This window comes from Cervus elaphus, chromosome 4 (genome assembly GCF_910594005.1).
Source record: "Cervus elaphus chromosome 4, mCerEla1.1, whole genome shotgun sequence".
Taxonomy (NCBI): domain Eukaryota; kingdom Metazoa; phylum Chordata; class Mammalia; order Artiodactyla; family Cervidae; genus Cervus; species Cervus elaphus.
The window spans coordinates 48,079,589-48,100,211 of record NC_057818.1 but is presented as its reverse complement, the minus strand read 5'-3'; the positions used below and the strand labels follow the sequence as shown (position 1 = coordinate 48,100,211).

At 48.0% G+C, this 20,623-nt stretch overlaps 1 protein-coding gene across 5 annotated transcripts in view; it reads right to left on the bottom strand.

The window, feature by feature from the left end:
- Positions 1–20,623, bottom strand: part of SIPA1L3 (signal induced proliferation associated 1 like 3) — a 254,870-nt gene that overhangs the window by 136,070 nt on the left and 98,177 nt on the right. For all 5 annotated transcript variants that reach the window (XM_043894518.1, XM_043894527.1, XM_043894536.1 and 2 more), the window contains one exon: positions 15,918–15,985. The gene's annotated coding sequence lies outside the window, so the exon portion shown is untranslated. The remainder of the gene's footprint in view (positions 1–15,917; positions 15,986–20,623) is intronic.

The window sequence follows — 20,623 nt, the reverse complement described above, 5'->3', positions numbered from 1 at the left end:
CAGGGAAACGGGTGGGGCCGGGTCCCTTCTGAGAGGAGGGGATGGTGAGTCAGCAAGGCCCCGAGCCTTTCTGAGGAAGAGGCCCTGCTGCGGTGACCTGTTTCGCGGGCCTCCCTGTGGCCTGGGATGGATCCGCAAGCTGCTTCTTTCCTCAGGGCTGGTGAGTCTGGAACCGGGGCACCTTCTTATGTAAAGCTCCTTCCAGCCCTGCAGACGGACAGCCAGAGGGCCACAAAAAGCACAAGGGAGGGTTGCAGTCTCTGACCTTGACCTTGGCTTACTCTCTGGTATAAACTGTCCCAGGGGAGGAAGGCAGCCGGGAGGCCAGGCGGTGAAAGGGCGCTGCACGCGGGAGTTAAAGAACCAAGCCAGCCCGTATCACTTCTCTCCTTAAAACCCTTCCTCGAACTCAGGGGCCCCCAGAAGAAGACCAATCGTGATGGATGGTTCACCAGGTCCGGAATGACCCTTCCCCCCATCTCTCTGCTCAGGGCACATGGGCCTCTGTTCCCCTCCACCACAACACGGGGCCTCTGAACAGGCTCATCTTCCTGCCCCCAAAACACCTGGCCTCCAGCTTGCCCTTGGGTGAGCTCCTACTTATCCTTCAAGTTTAGGTTTAGGGGTCATTTCTCCAGAAAAGGCTTCTCAGACTCTCCCAACCCCACTCCAGTAAGGGCCCACCTGTTAACTCTCTCTCCAGGCATTCTGAACTTTTCCTTTAGAGTTTAACCACCAGTTTAAATTATGTTGTTATCTGAGTGATTATCTGACATGCATCTTCCCTCAGCACATGGGGAGTGCCATGAAGTCAGAATAATGGCAGTGACATTATTACTTTTAACAACAGCTCATCACGTTTATTAAACACCTACGATGTTTTACCAGCATTATCTCAGTGACCCCCCCCACCCCACCAAAGCCCTGTGAGGTCAATACTATTACTACCCTAATTTACAGATGGGGAAGTCACGTCAGTCCTGTCCATGGGACCAGGCACTCTGTAAATGGTTAGTCTGGGGGTGAGGGGGGACACAGATGTTGAGGGTACATTCTGATTATTCCCGCCCCCTAATGTCCAAGGTAGAGAGGAGTGGAGTCCATGGGAGAGCAGAAGCCCAGGTCCACGGAGCACATTTGTGTCACACGCTGGTTATGTATAGCGTCTGATTCCATGGGCTCCTTCTGGTTCTACAAGTGTTAGTCCCTCAGTCATGTCTGACTCTTTACGAACCCATGGACTGTAGCCTGCCAGGCTCCTCTGTCCATGGAATTCTCCAGGCAAGAATACTGGAGTAGGTTGCCAATCCCTTCTCCGGGGGATCTTCCCAACCCAGGGATTGAACCCGAGTCTCCTACATTGCAGGCAGATTCTTTACCATCTAAGCCACCAGGGAAGCCCTTTCAGGATCTAATGCCTCTCCAATCCAAGAAGACACTAACTGAGCATATTATTTTTTATTCTCATCTCTTGGCCATGCAGCACAGCAAGTTCCCCAACCAGAGATTGAACCCGCATCCCCAGCGCAGAGTGTTAACCGCTGGACCGCCAGGTAAGTCTTCTTGGGCAGCTACTGTGCGTCAGGCATGGCCAAAGCACGAGAGGCACAGCAACAAACAAAACACACGGAGCCGCATTTTCACAGGCTCACGTCTGCTGGGGGGATGGATACAAAGTCCTGTTCTTCTTCAGGAGAGATCAATAGTGGTTGAGGGGGGTGATGGTTGGTGGAGGGGTGGGACCAAATAGATGGAGCACAGAGCTCTGCAGCGACCCTGCGTGACAGCGTGATGGTGGATACACATCACGTGTGTTACAACCCATGGCGTGGAGAACATGAGGCATGAGCCCTAACTATAAACTACAGACTTCAGTTAATAATGTCATATCAGTGCCGGTTCACCCATTTAAAAAGACATACCACGCTAATAGGAATGTAAATAAAAGGGGAAACTGTATAGTGGGGAGAGATGGAGTTTGTGAGAACTCTCTGTACTCTATGATCGTTTTTCTGTATACCTTTAAAACTCCTCTTTCTCTTGAATCCATTCCCATCAGCTCTATCTTTGGTTTTCCCACCTTCACTTGCTCCTTGCACATCTCCACTCTGCTGGTTCTCAACTCAACACCTTCACTCCTCCCCTGGTGCCACCCTCCACCCTCTTCTCTCACCCTCACATCCAGTCCATTCAAAGTTAGTATTGGCCCCACCCTCAAATTATGGTGAGGATCTGCCCACTTCCCTGGTCCTCCCCCTGCTCCCCGCCAGCCTGGGCCGTGAACCGAAGCAGGAGCTCCCAGCCCTACTCCCACACACAGCCAGAGGGAGTCTGCTAACTTGAGTCAGACCGTCTCCCTCCTCTGCTTGGAGCCCTCCTACAACACATTCAGCAAAAAGCCTCGGTCCCTATAAGGCCTCACATGTAACTCTGACCTCATCTCCTCCCGTGTTGTCTTTTGATTTCAGCTACTGAGGTGGGTGTGCGATGGCATCTCGTGGTTATCACGTGCATTTCCACATGATGATTAAGGATAGTGAGGGATGTGCTTCAAATAATAATAATAATGAAAGGTTATTTAAATCATAATATTATTATTTAATATAATATGATACAAAGGGTTATTTTTTAAAAATATTATTTAAACAATAATAATAATGAAGGGTTAGATAGCATCACTGACTCAACAGACAGGAATCTGAGCAAATTCCGGGAGACAGCAAAGGACAGTGAAGCCCAGCGTACAGCAGTCCATCAGATCAGAAACAGAGGGACTGGACTTTGCGACTGAACACACACACAATGAAGGGTTACTATTTACATAGAACTTACTATGTGCCAGGCACTCATAAGTGTTTTATAGATACAGGTGCCTTTCCAAACCTTTTAGACCATATGAATACTGGGATCCTGGATGATTTGGGTTTTAGAAAAGCGATGGAGAACTTATACCCAGCAGGGTCTCGGGAAGCATCCGTCACATTGCTATTCCTGCAGTGATGATAATCTGTTTGGAAAACATTCCACCTGGGACTGTGGATCTGTATTAAACCCCTGAATCCCTACAACCACTTTACAAGGGAGTTAGTGATATCATCTCCAGTTTACAGATGGGAACACTGAGGCACAGGGAGGTTAAGTGTCATGGCCACACTCACATGGGTGGGAGGCTGGGATTCCAACACAGGTCTTTTGTACCACGACTCTTCACGGGTTCTTAGGGTGCGTGGGTTTGCGCATGCTCAGTCGCCCAGTCCTGTTCCACTCTTTGGGTCCCCATGGCTTGTAGCTCACTAGGCATCTCTGTGGGATTTCCCAGGCAAGAATACTGGAGTGGGTTACCATTTCCCCTTTCAGGGGAATCTTCCTGACCTGTCTCTTGCCTCTTCTGCACTGGCAGGTGGCTTTACCCCTGAGCCACCTGGGAAGCCTGGTTCTTAGGGTAGCTAATAGGAGATTAATCAGTATTGAACGAACGAATGAGATTAAGCTGGGAAAGAGAAAACTCAGGCTTTCCAAGGAGTTATTGCTCATGGCAGGAAGATCAAATACAAATACCACTGAGTGAACTGTGTTTAACCTAATTAATTTAGTCTGAATATAAGATCTACCCAAATACAAAGTTAAGATTTCCCCCCTCAAAAATGATCTTCAGAAATAAGAGTTTTCACATAATTTTCTTTTGAACAAAGTGCCATCTGAGAAAAAGCCACAGTAGAATCTAAAGATTTCAGTGATGCCAGCTTTGGCAACAATAAAAAAGGAGGGATATAGTATAACAGACTCAGGAACTGTTCTGGGGGGCTTGACCTCACAATTCCAAGTGTTATAAGTCACTTAAAGAGGCCCTTTAAAGACAGAAAGCAAGATAGAGACAAAGAAATCATTTAATTTAAACAAAATACTCAATGTAAAAAAGTCTTACTGTGGACTTTTGGAAGGGGCATTTAAACTAGAATTTTGAAAACTGAAAAAAAGGCTGTGTAAAGTAAGACTGAAAACCATCTCGAGGCAAATTGCTGCTGTGTGGGATGAAACTGCATTTTCCTAAACTGTCATTTATTATTCATATTGGAATCATTAGTCTGATTGACTCAAAAAAATGAATGCTTATGTAACCACCTTTATATGTTCATATTTTTTCATTTATTAATTTTCTGTAATTGCCTTTTTAAAAAAAATCTGTTTTTTTTTTCTTTCTTAATGTAACATAGTAAAAGCTATTGGCTACACATTAGAGATCACCAATACACAACTAAAAGGGGAATTTGAAAAAAATTGTCTAATGATATAAGACTATTTGGGATACAGTTTTCAGAAATGACTTAATACACAGATTCAAGAAGTGCCGCATCACAAGCACTTTAGAGGTAGGTGGAAACAGTGTATTCTGGAAATGTGCATCGATGACTGAAAAGGGGCTCCAATGATGAGAAGGAGGTCTGTGAATAGTATGAGTGACATTTTATGAAGTGAGAGGATCTAAGCCACATTTTTAATTCAACATTTTTAATATCATGATTCTAAATGTGTCACAAAATTAATAAGTTAAAAATATAGATAGGCTGCTAATTATGTCATCAATATTCCTAAATATTTCAAATAGACCCCGAAACTTTAAAAAAATCTTTTCTCTGGAAAGATGGGGAATCACTTTGCCTTCAGTTCAGTCGCTTACTCTGCTTTGGGATATATACACACACGTATGTATATATATAATATTAGGGGCTTTTGTGTATGTATATGTGTGTGTGTGTGTATATATATATATATATATATATATATATATATATATAAATAAAATATTGGGGGCTTCCCTGGTAGCTCAGCAGGTAGCTCAGTCTGCAACGCAGGAGATCCCGATTTGGTTCCTGGGTCGGGAAGATACTCTGGAGAAGGGATAGGTTACCCACTCCAGTATTCTTGGGCTTCCCTGGTGGCTCAGATGATAAAGCATCCGCTTGCAATGAGGGAGACCTGGGTTCGATCCCTGGGTTGGGAAGATCTCCTGGAGAAGGGAACGGCTACCCACTCCAGTATTCTGGCCTAGAGTCGGACATGACTGAGCGACTTTCACACTTCACACACTTCATATATAATATTTTATACAAAACATATACATATTTTTAGATACAAGGATTTTTTTTAATTTGGAAGGAACACATCAGGCTTGAAAAAATGATTATCTTGGCAGAGTCTAGGTCCTTTGATCTTTTTTTTTTAAACAACAAGCAAATTATTACTTTGATAATCAGACACACAGAAAAACAATACAGTTTTATAATGTGAGGCTCACCAAAGGACACAATAAAACAATAGTTCCCACCCTCAGCCGCACCCCGGAAACATCTGGGAAGCTTAAAAAAAAAACCCATCCCACGCCTGGTCCTACCCTTGGTGACTCTAGTGAATGCTCTGGGGTGGGGCCCAGGCCTTGGGGTTTCTTACAGCTCCCCATGTGACTCTAAGGTGCCACAAAGATGAGACACCATTAAAGCAAAAATTTTCAAGTTTTTCTGCAGAACAGGTTACTAAGTGCCTCTTAGAAAAGCAAAAGGTTCCATCGTCAAAGAAGCAGGTTTCTTTCCTGCAAGATTTCTCAGAGCCTGCAATATGCAAATATGCACCATTATTTTTGCAAGAAAAGGATATAGTACAAGGCGGCCATCCGTGTGTGTGTGCTTGCATGCGAGCGTGTGTGCTCAGCATCTCTTCTTTCCAGCAGCCGTGCTGTTAGCAAGCCCCAGCCATTCTACCTGCTAACCTGCCCCCCCTCACCCTCCACTCCCCCAACTCTGGTTCTGTCCTCCATCCTCTGCCATCTGGACTCTTGCAGAAGCCGCCTTCCTGCTCTCCCACAGGCCCTACAATTCACAGCCCACAAAGGTGGGCTGAAGGAGATCCCTTGTGGGGACACACAGAATTTGAAAAAGCTTCTGCTTCCACCCCTGCGACTGCCTGCGATGTCCCAACTGCCTCCCAGTGATCATGGGAGGGACCTGTCTTAAGGTGCAGGTAGGTGCATCATGGACAGCCCAGCTGCTGCAGGGTGAACCTGGGTTCTCCACAGCACGTTGAGCAGCCAAGTCCTCAGCCCTGAGAACGCCTAGACTTGGGGAGCCCACACATTTCCTGACAGTTTAAGTTGGCACAAATCAGGTTTTCTGTTACTCGTGGCCAAAAGCATCTGAACTAAATGCTCTCTATTAAATTACCCTGTTTCACTGGGCAGAAGTTTTCGCACCAGGTAAAATGATACTACTTGGTTTTCTTGCTTATCTGTCTCCCCCGACTTTCCAGAATGCCAGCTACATGAGACAGGAACACGTGTCCATCCTGTTCTCACTATGTCCCGTGGCCCTGAAACGCTGCCTGCCAAAGAGCTGAAACAAGCCTTTGCTGAAAGAATGATTGAGCTCATGTAATTTTTCCAACAGCTCCAAAAGGTAGGTGTTAACAAATACCGAACTCCTCCCCACAACCACGCAGCCCCTGCACGGTCTGCCTCCACCTTCCTCTCCCCAGCTCAGGATCCTGCCGTTAGGCTGGCCGCCTTCCAGTTCCTTCCAAGTCAAGCTCCTTCCCACGTCCAGAACTCGCTGATGCTGTTTCCTTTACTGGGCATGTGCCCTGATCCACGAAGGTCTACACAGCCTTCAGCACATGTGTGTGCATGCTCAGCTGTGTCTGACTCTGTGTGACCCTGTGGACTGTATCCCGCCAGGCTCCTCTGTCCATGGGTTTCGCCAGGCAAGAACACTGCGGCAGGTTGCCATTTCTTCCTCCAGGGGGATCTTCCTGACCCGGAGATTGAACCCGCGTGTCCTGCATTAACAGGCGGGTTCTTTACACTGAGTCACTTGGGGAGCCACACGTCCTCAGGCCTCCCCTCAAATGGCAGTCTGTATGACAGACGTCCTCTGACCTCTCTGAACAGGACAGATTCCCCCTGGATAGGCTCTCCTGGTTCCCCCATTGGGGCACGAACTGCAGAGGTAATGACTTGGCTCATTCAGTGATTACTTACTGAGGTTGTGTTTCCTCCACGGAACCACGGGCCCCAAGAAGGCAAGGGCCCCTTTGTATCTTCAGAGCCCCCTGAGGAGAGCTGGCACACAGTAAGTGCTTAATAAAGACTACACCTGCCTACAGTGGCGGATATTTACTGCTCACTGAATACCCGGCCCCGTGCAGTTAGGCAAGGCCATGCAGCCAGTTCCAGGTTGCAGAGGTGGACTGTGTCACTCCGGCCTTGGCATCTAAGCTCTGCTGTGTGACCCTCTAGTTCCAGCGCCCTGCCGTGGTGACCCTGGAGTCTGTATGTTCCCGCTGTTCAAGACAGGGGAGCCTCCCCCCCCAACGCCCACCCCCACCAATCTTGGGTCATGAGTAAGAAGTCAACATTTGTTGCATGCAACCTCTAGGATCTCAGGGTTAATTTGCTCCAGCAGCAGAATCTTCTCTCTCACTGGCATTCTCCGTGGATGAATGAAGGCAGAGACAACTGTGATTACAGACTGGGAGGTGAGGAGCAGGGAGGTGGCTTCAGCTGCCAGTACTGAACTCACTGAAAGGATGAGAGGGGGAGATTGAATAACTGCTCCCTGGGGCATCACCACTTTCAGTGCCTGCTGCGGCAGATGAAAGGACCCAGAGCCCCCACTCCCTTCAGACAGAGCCCGCCTCGGGGCCCTCATCAAACGCAGCCCCTTAGGGATCACAGCCAAGGCTTGGCCCCTGGGAATGGGGAGGAGGCCGCTCCAAAGCCAGCAACACCCTGGAAAACCCTATTAGCTAGTGGAAGCTGAAACAGCAAGGCTGCATGAAGGGCCTGGGCTAATTCGGGCTGACAACCTTCCCTCGGAATCACCCACTGGGGCTCTGCCCTCCCGGCTCCATCCCAGAGAATAAATCACACTGTCAGGTCTAATTTGGGACTCGGCTGATGGGCTGAGCAGAGAGAGCATCCATGCGTTCTGGCCACAGAGGTCAAGGGCAGCCCATGCGTTGGAGGCTAGCACTCGCTGAAAGGCCCAGGGACTAGATGGAAAGGGGACGGGGAGACTGAAAGCTGTCGGCTTCCAATACACACTGAACAAACTCCTCTCTTCTCCCATAAAATTTCTGGCTCAGGTCTCAGCTGTTTCCAGAGCACAGTCCAGGCACCCTGCTAGCTTGGAGCTGGGCGCAAGGTAAACACTCGTATCTGAGGAATAAACAATCCTAACAGCAGCAGTGAGTGCTTATTATTATCTTATAGGTTGGCGACTAAAGGATGCCTAACTTCTGACATGCAGTCAAGGCTAATGAATGAAAGTGGCCACCATCACCACCACCACCATGGCCATCTCATCTACTAAGTGACGACTTCGGCCAGGCATTAAGTATTTGAGATTCATTGTGCTGTTGCTGTCCAGTTGTGTCCTACTCTTTGTGACACCATGGACTATAGGCTGCCAGGCTCCTCTGTTCGTGGGATTTTTCAAGCAAGAATACTGGAGTGGGTTGCCATTTCCTCCTCCAGGGGATCTTCCCGATCCAGGGATCGAACCTGCATCTCTTCTGCCTCCTGCACTGACAGGCAGGTTCTTTACCATCAGCGCCACCAAGGAAGCCCCCAACATTCATAGTCATGTTGTAATTCCCAAGGCAATCTTAGGAGAAAACAGAAGCTCCCAGAGTTAGGCTCCCCACTTGGGGCTCATCAGTGATCAAGCTAAGACTAGACCCCAGGTGGGCTGGACTCTGAGCCTGTGCTCTCGGCCACTGTGTCAGCCTGCTCTGATGGATTTCACCTCCTTCAAGAAGCTGGCCCTGAAGACCCAAGCCAATGTCAGGTGTCTCTCCTCAGAGTTCCCAGGGCCTGTGGCCTCTCCTCTCAGCACTCTCATCGCTCTGGCTTGTGCACCTACGAAGCTTTCCCCAAATACTCTCTATCCAAGAGGGCAGGCCTTGGGGCCCAGTGCCCACATGGGATCTGTTCGCTGGATGGACGGATGGAAACCCAAGTCCAAACCCTTCATCCTACAGGAAGGCAGTGGAGATAGAGCAATGAAAGCTGCAGTGCAAGAGTTTCCCTGAAGACAGGGGAGGCAGAGGAGAGAGAGAAACTGCTCTTTGATGATTGCCATTCCTCCTTCAAGGGCCCTAGCTGCTCCCAGGAGACCTCCTTGACTCCCATGTTTGTCTGGGCACCTCTTCTGGGCTCCCCTCACCTCCTGGGTTTGCCCCATACAGCCTGAGCTGTGACTGTCTGAGGGTCTGCCTCCCTCACTACATGAGGAACCCTGAGTCCATGGTCCACTCGGCCATGGGGCCGTCTCGCCCACACCACTACACTACAGGGATGGGCACTGAGGAGGCACATGTTAAATATGTGTTGAATCCACCAGCAGAACCCCAAGAAAGGAAGGAAGGCTGGAAGCATCATTCTGGGAAGAAGAGTTGAAAGCACAGACATAGCTTGCTTGGAAATGGAGTTCAGGAGACGACTCCGCCATCTGCGAGCCACAAACAGCCCCCGGGAGGAAGGTGTGTGACCACTGCCCCTCACCAGGATGGGGCCAGAACCACTGAGATGTGAACACAGAGCAGATGTGATTCACAAAGCAGCTTTTTAATGATCAAAACCTCCCCAAAGCAAATATGCTGCCCAACTCCTGCCTTCCTAGAAGAATTTAAGCTGAGGTCAGACAGCTAGCAGTCTGGAACCCCAGGACCTTTAATGAAGCAACCAAATGCAGTGGCCAAGAGTGAGCACTCTGGAGACACTGTCAAGATTCCCACTCTGGGGCTTCCGCAGTGGCCCAGTGGTAAAGAATCCACCTGCCAATGCAGGAGACATGAGTTTGATCCCTGATCTGGGAAGATCCCACGTGCCTCGGAGCAACGAAGCCGGTGCGCCACGACAACTGAGCCTGCGCTCCAGAGCCTGGGAGCTGCAACCACCGCGCCCACGTGCTGCAGCTATTGAAACCTGTGTGCCTTAGAGCGCATGCTCTGCACCAAGAGACATCATCCCAATGAGAAGCTCACGCACCACAACTAGAGAATAGCCCCCTTCCTCACCACAACTAGAGGAAGCCTGCCTGCAGCAGTGAAGACTCAGCAGAGCCAAAATAAAATCACTTTTTAAAATAAAATAAATAAATAAATAAAGGCTCCCACTCCAGCTCCTCTACCTGGCAAAGGGCTTCACCTCTCGGCACCTCAGTTTCTAAGTCATTACAGTGGGGAGATCACAGCAGAGACATCACAGGGTGGGTGGAAGGAGTGAATGAGATCATGCGTGTAAAGTGCTTACAGCAGGGCTTGGCAACGAGTCAGCACCCATTAATGTGCGTTATTATTGTTTTTCTTCCCCTGTGGAGCCAGACACTGTTGGCTGGCTAACCCACTGACACTCTTGATTCCCTTTTTCTCTAGCTTCCCCCTCAGAAGATGTTGAAAAGCTAAATGAAACTTCTCACCTTCCTTGGTGGCTCAGATGGTAAAGAATCTGCCTGCAAAGCAGGAGATCTGAGTTCGATCCCTGGGTCAGGAAGACCCCCTGGAGAAAGGAATGGCAATCTACTCCAATATTCTTGCCTGGAGAATTCCATGGACAGAAAAGCCTGGTGGGCTACAGTCCATGGGGTCACAAAGAGTTAGGCACAACTGAGTGACTAACACTTTCATAGTTTAGAAGTAGGGGAGGTTATATGGCCCATTTCTGGCCAAGGATGCATAAGTGGAATCTTCTGGGGAGGGGGATTCTGGGAGTGCTGAGCAGTTCAGAACTGGAAAAAAAAAAAAAAGAAAAAAACAGGCTGCTGGCATTGATGCACCCTTCCGTGTGCTGGCTGGAGCTGCAGCAGCAACTTTGGAACCATGAGCGAAAGGCCAAGGGACTCAAGGAGGCCCCAGCTTAGACATTACTCAGCCTCTGAACTAACATTGGCAGCCAAGTACCTCTTGGTTTGTTGTTAGGGAACAGAAAGCAACCCTCATTTATTTAAGCTGCTGTGAGCTGGGTTTTCTGCTCTTGCAGCTGAAACCATTCCAGGCTGTTGCACCCACCATGACATGAATGGCTCAGGGCACATGGCCATGGTAACCGTCTGCCAGCCTCAGTTCAGGTCCCCGGCTGAGAACTCCTGATCCAGAGAAGAAAGCATGGAAGGCCAAGACAGGGCAGTATTTACCAAACCTGAGTAGCTGTGTTCTACCCTCCCTTTGCAGTTGCATCTATTAATATGTTCCATTATACAATTACTTACTTAATAAACTTGAATATATATACATATATTTATATGTAGAATCTACATTCTTACTCAAACAGCAAAACTGGTATCCTCTGCTACAAAAGTAACTTAATGAATAAACACAATGAAAATGAACAAAAGATAGTCATCCACTGATTTCTGAAAGCTAACTGATGTACCATAATTTGGGTTCAGGTGGTTGGCAAGAATTCCTCATTTTTGTCTTCTATTGGGGAAAAAAATATCAGAAGATCTGGCAAGATTTAGCATTTCCACAGGGCAGCAAATGGGCTAGAGCTAAGCAGGGGCTGCTCCTCAGAGAGGGAACACGTTTTCCTGTTTGCCACAATTCCCAAAACCCTATTCAGAAGTGAGTTAATTTGTTCAGCTCTCCTGCCTGGCAGGTGGAAGAATTAGGTCAGGGCCTCCTCAGAGAAGCCTTCCTGAGTCGCCTGGTCTAAAATTGCCCTCTTGGACTTTCCTGGTGATCCAGCAGCTAAGACTCCGTGCTCCCAATGCAGGGGGCACTGGTTCAATCCCTGGTTGGGGAGCTAAGATCCCACACCCCCCACAGTGTGGCCAAAAATAAAATAAAATTGCCCCCAGTTGCTCCCAGTGAGTCCCCTTTCCTGCTGTACTCATCCTTATCCCGACGTTCACTCGTTTGTCTGTTGTTTTATCCTTCAGTAGGATGTCAGTGCCTGCAGGGAAAGGATTTTGTCTGTCTTGTTCATTCCTGAATCCCCAGTACCTGGAACATAACAGTAGGTGCTCAAATGCCTATTTGTTGAGGGAATGAATGGAACAAATGAAGGGACAAATGAAACCCCATCTCCTGCTCTCCAGTCCCTGATGTACTGGTTACGAGGTGGGGACAATGCTGGTCCTCCTGTGGCTTGAGAGGCAATATTAGGAATTCACTCAGAAACTGGAACTTCTACCGTACTAAATTTATTGTTTTTTTTTTTTTCCATTTATTTTTATTAGTTGGAGGCTAATTACTTTACAATATTGTAGTGGGTTTTTGTCATACATTGACATGAATCAGCCATGGATTTACATGTATTCCCCATCCCGATCCCCCCTCCCACCTCCCTCTTCACCCGATCCCTCTGGGTCTTCTCAGTGCATCAGGCCCGAGCACTTGTCTCATGCATCCAACCTGGGCTGGTGATCTGTTTCACCCTAGATAATATACATGTTTCTATGCTGTTCTCTCGAAACATCCCACCCTCGCCTTCTCCCACAGAGTCCAAAAGTCTGTTCTGTACATCTGTGTCTCTTTTTCTGTTTTGCATATAGGGTTATCGTTACCATCTTTCTAAATTCCATATATGTGTTAGTATACTGTATTGGTCTTTATCTTTCTGGCTTACTTCACTCTGTATAATGGGCTCCAGTTTCATCCATCTCATTAGAACTGATTCAAATGAATTCTTTTTAATGGCTGAGTAATATTCCATGGTGTATATGTACCACAGCTTCCTTATCCATTCGTCTGCTGATACCATACTAAATTTAAAAAAAAATTTTTTTTTTTTTTTTGGGCCATGCTGCATGGCATGTGGGATCCTTAGTTCCCCTATCAAGGACTGGACCTGAACCTGGTGCAGTGGAAACGTGGAGACTTAACCACTGGACCACCAAGGAAGTCCCCCTTCTACCACGTTATAAAGGGCCACACTAGATTAAAATGAGTCCCTATGAGACCATAGGGCTTCCCTGGTGGCTCAGCTGGTAAAGAATCTGCCTGTAATGCAGGAGACTCTGGTTCGATTCCTGGGTCAGGAAGATCCGCTGGAGAAGGGATAGGCTACCCACTCCAGATTTCTTGGGCTTTCCTGGCAGCTCAGCTGGTAAAGAATCCGCCTGCAATGCAGGAGACCTGGATTTGATCCCTGGGTTGGGGTAAGATCCCCTGGAGAAGGGAAAGGCTACCCACTCCAGTATTCTGGCCTGGAGAATTCCCTGGACTGTATAGTCCAAGGGGTCGCAAAGAGTCGGACACGACTGAGCGACTTTCACCTCACTTCATGAGGCCATATAAATATATGTTAACAGCTGAAATAAATGAGGGAAAAGGGACAGGTCTTCCTTACAGAACTAATCATGAGGACAATTCATAAATGTAAAAGGAATGAAGGACATTAAAAAAAAATCACCATTGGGAAATACCACAGTAATAACTTACATACAAGATGCACCCTACCAGTGCCAAAATGAGTGGGTGCAAGCTTAAGGAGAAACTTGTGTGGTCTCAAAGCACCTCTCCCAAGATAACTATCAATTACAAAGGGAAAAACAGTTACCAGACAGTGGAGAAAGCCAGCAGACAGCAACCTGACCGAGTGATCCAGGTTAACATCACCAGTGATAAGACATGTGGACCTGTGGGTGCCATGCACCATGACGGGCACCTCACCTCTGAGGTGTTCCGCCAAGTAACGCATAAGCTGCAGTCATGACGAAATACCAGAGAAACCCAAACTGAGACAATCTACAAAATGACAGAACCGCTCTCTTGGAAGTGTCCCAGTCATAAAAGACAAGGAAAGCCTGAGGAACCGAGGCGGACTAGAGGAGGATTAAGGAAACGGGACCACTGAACGCAGTCAGGGATCCTGGACAGGATCTTGGAACAGCAAAAGGACATCAGTGAAAAAACAAGTGAAACGAGTCTGTAACTTAGTTCACCGTACTGGGCCAGAGCTCACCTCCTGGTTTTGAAAGCTATGCTACAGTTGTATAAGATGGTAGCATTAGGCGATGCTGGTTGAAGGATAGATAATGTGAACGCTCTGTGCTATTTTTGTAACTTTTTATAAGTCTAAAATTCCTCTAAAATTAAAAAAAAAAGTTAATAAAGAATTGGGCCAAGAAGCATCCCACAATGGAAATCTGGTCTCAAGAGACTGCCCCACAAACAAGCTTTCGTACCTGGGCAGAGCCATAGACCAGGATGAAGGAACATGAAGAGACCCAAGAAACAAACGAGGAGGAAGATGCTGTCTAGAATTTTTTAATTTAAAAAAAAAAATTGTTTTTTGGCCACAAGATCTTAGTTCCCTAACCAGGGGTCAAACCTGGGTTCTTTGCAGTGAGAGCTTGAAGCCCTAACCACTGGATTGCCAGGGAATTCTCTCTATCTGTCAGTCAGTCAGTTCAGTCACTCAGTCGTGTCTGACTCTTTGCAACCCCATGGACTGAAGCACGCCAGGCCTCCCTGTCCATCGCAAACTCCCGGAGTTTACTCAAACTCAAGTCCATGGAGTCGGTGATGTCATCCAGCCATCTCAACCTCTGTCGTCCCCTTCTCCTCCTGCCCCCAATCCCTCCCAGCATCAGGGTCTTTTCCAATGAGTCAACTCTTCGCATGAGGTGGCCAAAGTATTGGAGTTTCAGCTTCAGCATCAGTCCTTCCAATGAACACCCAGGACTGATCTCCTTTAGGATGGACTGGTTGGATCTCCTTGCAGTCCAAGGGACTCTCAAGAGTCTTCTCCAACACCATAGTTAAAAAGCATCAATTTTTCGGCACTCAGCTTTCTTCACAGTCCAACTCTCACATCCATACATGACCACTGGAAAAACCACAGCCTTGACCAGACAGACCTTTGTTGGCAAAGTAATGCCTCTGCTTTTTAATATGCTATCTAGGTTGGTCATAACTTTCCTTCCAAGGAGTTAAGTGTCTTTTAATTTCATGGCTGCAATCACCATCTGCAGTGATTTTGGAGCCCCCCAAAAATAAAGTCTGACACTGTTTCCACTGTCTCCCCATCTATTTCCCATGAGGTGATGGGACCAGATGCCATGATCTTAGTTTGGGTCACTCAGTTCCCAAACTCAACTGTCTGGTCCCTGCAACTCAGCCAATACCATTATCTGCATCCAGAGCCTGCATGCCAGAATCTTCTGTTCTCCCACTTGCCACACTACTGGGGTCTCTTGGTGCTTCAAGGGTCAGACAGCATCCCCTCTCCCAAGCCCCTTGTGGCATCCTGCCAACAAAGGTAGCTGTCCTCGTTTAGGAATCCCCACTGTCACCTGGGACACCCCCCACGCCGAGGCCCCCTCCTCTGGTCTAGGCCAAAGAAACCAAAGAGGGTGCTCACTAGCCAAACACCCAGAAATCCACTTCAAAACATGTTAAAAATCTTCATATCACAGGTAAGTACTTACCGTGTACACGTATTTTAATTTCGTGTAACTACTCGCACGACATTTTTAGCCTATAGACACCCAGCACATCCACACGGTGGGGGATGGGGCCATTCTGTATCCTAACCGTGGTAGCTGTTACACAATGGCATGCATTTGCCTAAACTCAAAGAATTACACACCAAAGGGTGAATTTCACTTGGTGTAAATTTTAAAAACGGAAATTAAAAAGATGAAAGGAAGTGAGGTCCGGCTGGACACCCACCCAGCTACTGACAGTCATTACTTCGGAGGGAAGACATCAGACTATGGGTGTTGGGAGGGACAGTGAAGGAGACTTCTGTCTTTCCCCTGATACTCTTCCAAATAAAAATTTTAAAAAATTAAGAAAAGAGAAAAAACCAACAAAAAAACACTCAAAAACTAAAAAACAAGCAAAAAATAATAAAGAGACTTACATGCACGAGTTGTAAAGCTTAAGCAAACCAAAGTCAAGCAAACCTTAGTACTCACCCTTGGTATGTTCTGGACACTAGCGCTCCTTATGGGTCCCAGGAGAGCTGAGGTCAAAGACTGTGCATCTATAGAGAAAAAAACAAAACAAAACACAAGGTTACGCCTTTGGCCAATATGAGCCTTCCTACCATAGTACCCACCCGTTATTCATGAATTCACTGCCTCAACGAGCATTTATTGAATGGCTGCTGCGTGCCAGGCACGGAGGGTATGCCAGTGACCAGGACCAGATCCATGGGGAGCAGACACTGCAGCAGGGGAGGGAGTTTTGTATTTCCTAGGGTTATTGGGCAGGGGTGGAGACATGAAATGAGCCAGCACATTCTGCTGATCAGAGGAGGTCTGAGGACGAAGACCTGAACACAGGAGACCATGAGCTACGTGACCATCTGGGAAAGAGCCTTCCAGGCACAGGGACGGCCGGTGCACGCGACCTGAGGTGGGTGTGTGTGTGCGCACATGAGCGTGTGTGTGCTGGAGTGGGGGTGGGGGGCATGCAGGAGCTGCAGAAGCAGAGTGCGTGTAGGAGATGAGGGCAGGGAGGTGTCAGGAGCACAGATGAAAGCGCATTATAATGACATCTCCTTCAGACAACTGTGAGCAGAGGAGTGGTGGAGAAAAAGCTCTTGTCCTGACTTGTCACTCTGTATTACTAATTTATGTTTTTGAATATTTAGTATGGTTGTGCATCTTTAAGTGGATATTTCATGGATGAATGAATGTCTCTGGGTCGAGAGGCCACCGTCTGCACAATTCACCATCACATTTCAGTTGAGGCTAGGCACGAAGGCAGGAAGATGAGATCTGAGAGGACAACCTAGAACCTTCCCAGGTGCTAAATGGTGACTCTCTCTCCCTGTGTGCCAGGCTCCGTCCAGGCAGAATGTGCTGGCTCATTTCATGTCTCCACCCCTGCCCAACAACCCTAGGAAATACAAAATATTATTGTGTCCATATTACAGATGAGAGAACTGAGGCACACAGTGGGTAAAGGGCCCCCTAGCTGAGGCTGCCCAGCCAGTCAAAAGTACACTTCAGGGAGGATGAACCCAGGCAGCCTGGTCCCTCACACTTGCTCACAGCCTGCTCCCGACCACTTGGCCAGGCCACGTGGTCACGATGATCAACGAAGAGAGGGCTAACTGCAGGCTGGCAGGGACCCTCCCCGTCCTTCCCCGATGCTGCCATGTCCACATGCCACCCACACACCAAGGCCGACCTCACACGCCAGCCAGATCCTCCAGCGAGCCTCCGAGGAAGGAAACCTAGCAAGCAGCTGGCCTACTTTCCAGAGCCTAAGGATTAGGACAGTTTCAATAATCGAGAAGCCAAAAAGAGTTCTTAGTTCTTACCCTTTCTCAGGTCAAGGACCCGTGCTAGCAACCTGAAGAAGAAGGGTGTGGGTTCTTTCTTAGAATCACATGCTCAAGCGTACAAAATACAATCCACAAGATTACAAAGGAAATCAGTTACATTCCTCAGCACAAAACCTATTCTGAGATACAGTCATCTTTGTGCTTCTTTACGAATGCTTTTGACAAACCTACACAGTGTATTAAAAGGCAGAGACATCACTTTGCTGACAAAGGTCTGTATAGTCAAAATTATGGTTTTTCCACTGAGAGCTGGACCATAAAGAAGGCTGAGCCCCTAAGAATTGATGCTTTCAAGTTGTAGTGCTGGAGAAGGCTCTTGAGAGTCCCTTGGACAACAAGATCAAACCAGTCAACCCTAAAGGAAATCAACCCTGAATATTCATTGGAAGGACTGATGCTGAAGCTGAAGCTCCAATACTTTGGCCACCTGATGTGAAAAGTCGACTCATGAAAAAGACCCCGATGTTGGGAAAGACTGAGGGCAAGAGAAGGGGGTGACAGAAGATGAGATGGTTGGATGGCATCACTGACTCAATGGACACGAGTTTGAGCAAACTCTGGGAGACAGTGAAGGACAGGGAAGCCTGGTGTGCTGTAGTCCACTGGGGTCGCAAAGAGTCGGACAGGACTGAGCAACTGAACAACAGAGACAATGAATGCTTCAAATCACAAGACCTTAGCAGTGGGTCCAGGAGCTACGGTCATTTAGAAAGAGACGAGTGTCAATGATAAGCTGCACTATCCGCAACAGTAATGTGATATGGAAATACTTTTGAGTTTTCGAGTGGCGACAAAGTCATGGGTGTTGCTAATACAATGTGGCTTGTGGTCTTTGTTCAGAAGGAATGGAAATTATTTCAGTTAGATGGTAGAGAAAATAAAGATGTAATTTTTCCCCAGCCAACTTCGTGATCCTCTAAATTCCATCTGAGGATTTCTTCAAGGGTCCATGAACCCGAGACTAAGAACACCTGTGCTAGTCCCGGGCTAGGGTAAAGGTGGAGCAGGTGTTTGGGGAAGGTAGCAACTAGGGGGTGTGGGGCGGATCCAGATCCGTGTGAGTTTCATATGGGAAGCGGTCCTGGGCACTGAGTGGTTTTGGTGCATCCTGTACCCACTTCCCTTTTCCAGGTCAGGCCCCGGAACCTCATCTTTCTCACTAAGCCCATGGGATTCCTGTGAGGATGACCCCACCCATAGGTTGGTAGGGAAGGGAATGGTGTCATAAAAACACAGGCCTGGCCAATAAAGTCACTGCACCCCCTCTTCGAGAGCCCTAACCTCAAGGATGGCTCAGGGTGACGTGACCCTGGCACCAAAGCCAGCTGATCAGGTCCACAGAAGAGTCTCAGGACATGAGCTGAGATAATAGAAAAATCCTGGGGGCTGCTAAGCTGGTCGGATATATACCTGGAGCTGCCCCAGAGCCTATCTGACAATAAAACCAACAGAGGACTGCAGAGCCAGGAGACAGAAGGAAATGGGGTCCCGGCAACCCTGAGATTGTTACACACAGAATGTCCCAGACTACAAGTTCAAACATTTCCTCTCATATGTAAGCAGGCTGACCTGAATTTCTACTTGTTCACACAACCAAATGACTCTCAACTGACAGAAGGGAAGGAGTGAGTACAGTTCTTGACAATTCCCACAGCTCACTACCAAGACACTTCGGAAAGCACAAAATAAAATTAGAAACAGCTACTATACATAGAATCATCAGATACAGAAAAACACACACTCGGTAAAAACTCAGAAATAATCTCTTGGGTGGTTGAAGTCCCTAAAGCTGGTCTATGAAATATACTAATGACTTTGATTTTCGACATGCTTGGACGGGCAGGAGGGAACCAGAAGCACCTAGAACACCTTCCTTTATCACCAGGCTTTATCATTAAAAAAAATTCTTGGGATGATCAGGAAGCCCCTGCAATAAAGCTCCTGTAAAATTGTAATCAGTGCCTTTTTAACTGCATCGGAAATTGCTTTTCTGCCACTCATTTCCCCCCTTTCTTTCTCTAGAGTGATGCTCATGGCTCTTTAAAGGCACATCAGCAGTGACATGCGGTGGTGCCGCGTCTCTCTGAGCTGGGAATCCATTTCCTGTCAAATGGAGGAAGCTGTGATGTCCATCAGTCTGGGGTCCCTGATACACAGGAGGGGCCGCAGCAGAAAGGAAGATGCCCAAGGCATGTGGAAATGCAGCGAAGGCAGGGTTTAGCACCAGGAGTTCAGCCAGGACCCCAGGCAGCCCAGAGCCCCTCTTACACCACCTGGGAGGGAAGGACCCCCGTTGGAGTTGCTTAAGTAATTCCAGCACCCACCAGAGCAACAGCCCTGGCTCACCTGTCACAGAGGTTACAGTCAGGGCTGTGCACCTTGCTTCCTAGGGTTTATACCAAGAAACAGAAGCCAGGATGAGAGAACCTGGGGGTGAGAGGGCATCCTGGCCTGCCTCCAAGTCTGATGACTCCTCCCCTCGGCCACAGAGATTGGCTCTTGGGAGACACACATGACCCAAGCAAGGCCAATCACAGTCGACCCCAGACATTTTGCTGGATTACTGGGAGGAAGAAATGGGTGGAAGGTAGGGGCTGCTGAGGGTTTTTCTCTGCCCCCTGGGGGAGAGGAACGTCATCTGAGAATAAAAGTCAAAGCCGAAAGAGGCAAAATCCAGAAGTGGTGTAGGGTGGATTCCTGACAAGAACACCTGAGTGCGGACTCTGGTCAGGCCAGCTCTGAGATTTTCAAGTCCCAGAGCCATGAATTCCCCCTTTGCAGTTTAAGCCAGTTTGAGTTGGGAGGATTCATTCTATCATTTACAACAGAAATAACCGACTGTTGGAACTGGAAGGGACCTCAGAAATCAAAACAGTGCTCCTTCGTGTTCCAATGAACATAATCCTTGCAAGGAGGTGACAAAACTGTCTTGTCTCTCTAGGAATGCCCCCTCCCTGCCTCCACCCCCCAAACTGTCTCAGGGATGTCAAAGACCTCTGAAACCTCTGTTCATAGGAACCAGGTGAAGAACTCTTCAAGCTAGTCTGATCTGCCCACTTAATGGATAAGGAAACTGAGGTTCAGGATGCTGAGATGTCTTGCTTGGGACTCAGGGCCAGTTGGGGGCAAAGCCTCCTCAGAGCCCCAGGAGGTTTCACCCTGAACTCCCCTGAGTATGGTCCTTAGGGAGACAGCAGGGGGCCTCCGTACCCCCATTCCCCTACAGCAGCTCTACTTTTTTCTGTTTTTAAAAATGGGCTCTCAGGGAAGTGTCTGACAAAAGTTCCATTACTCCACAATCAACATCCTGAAAACCAGTCTCTTATA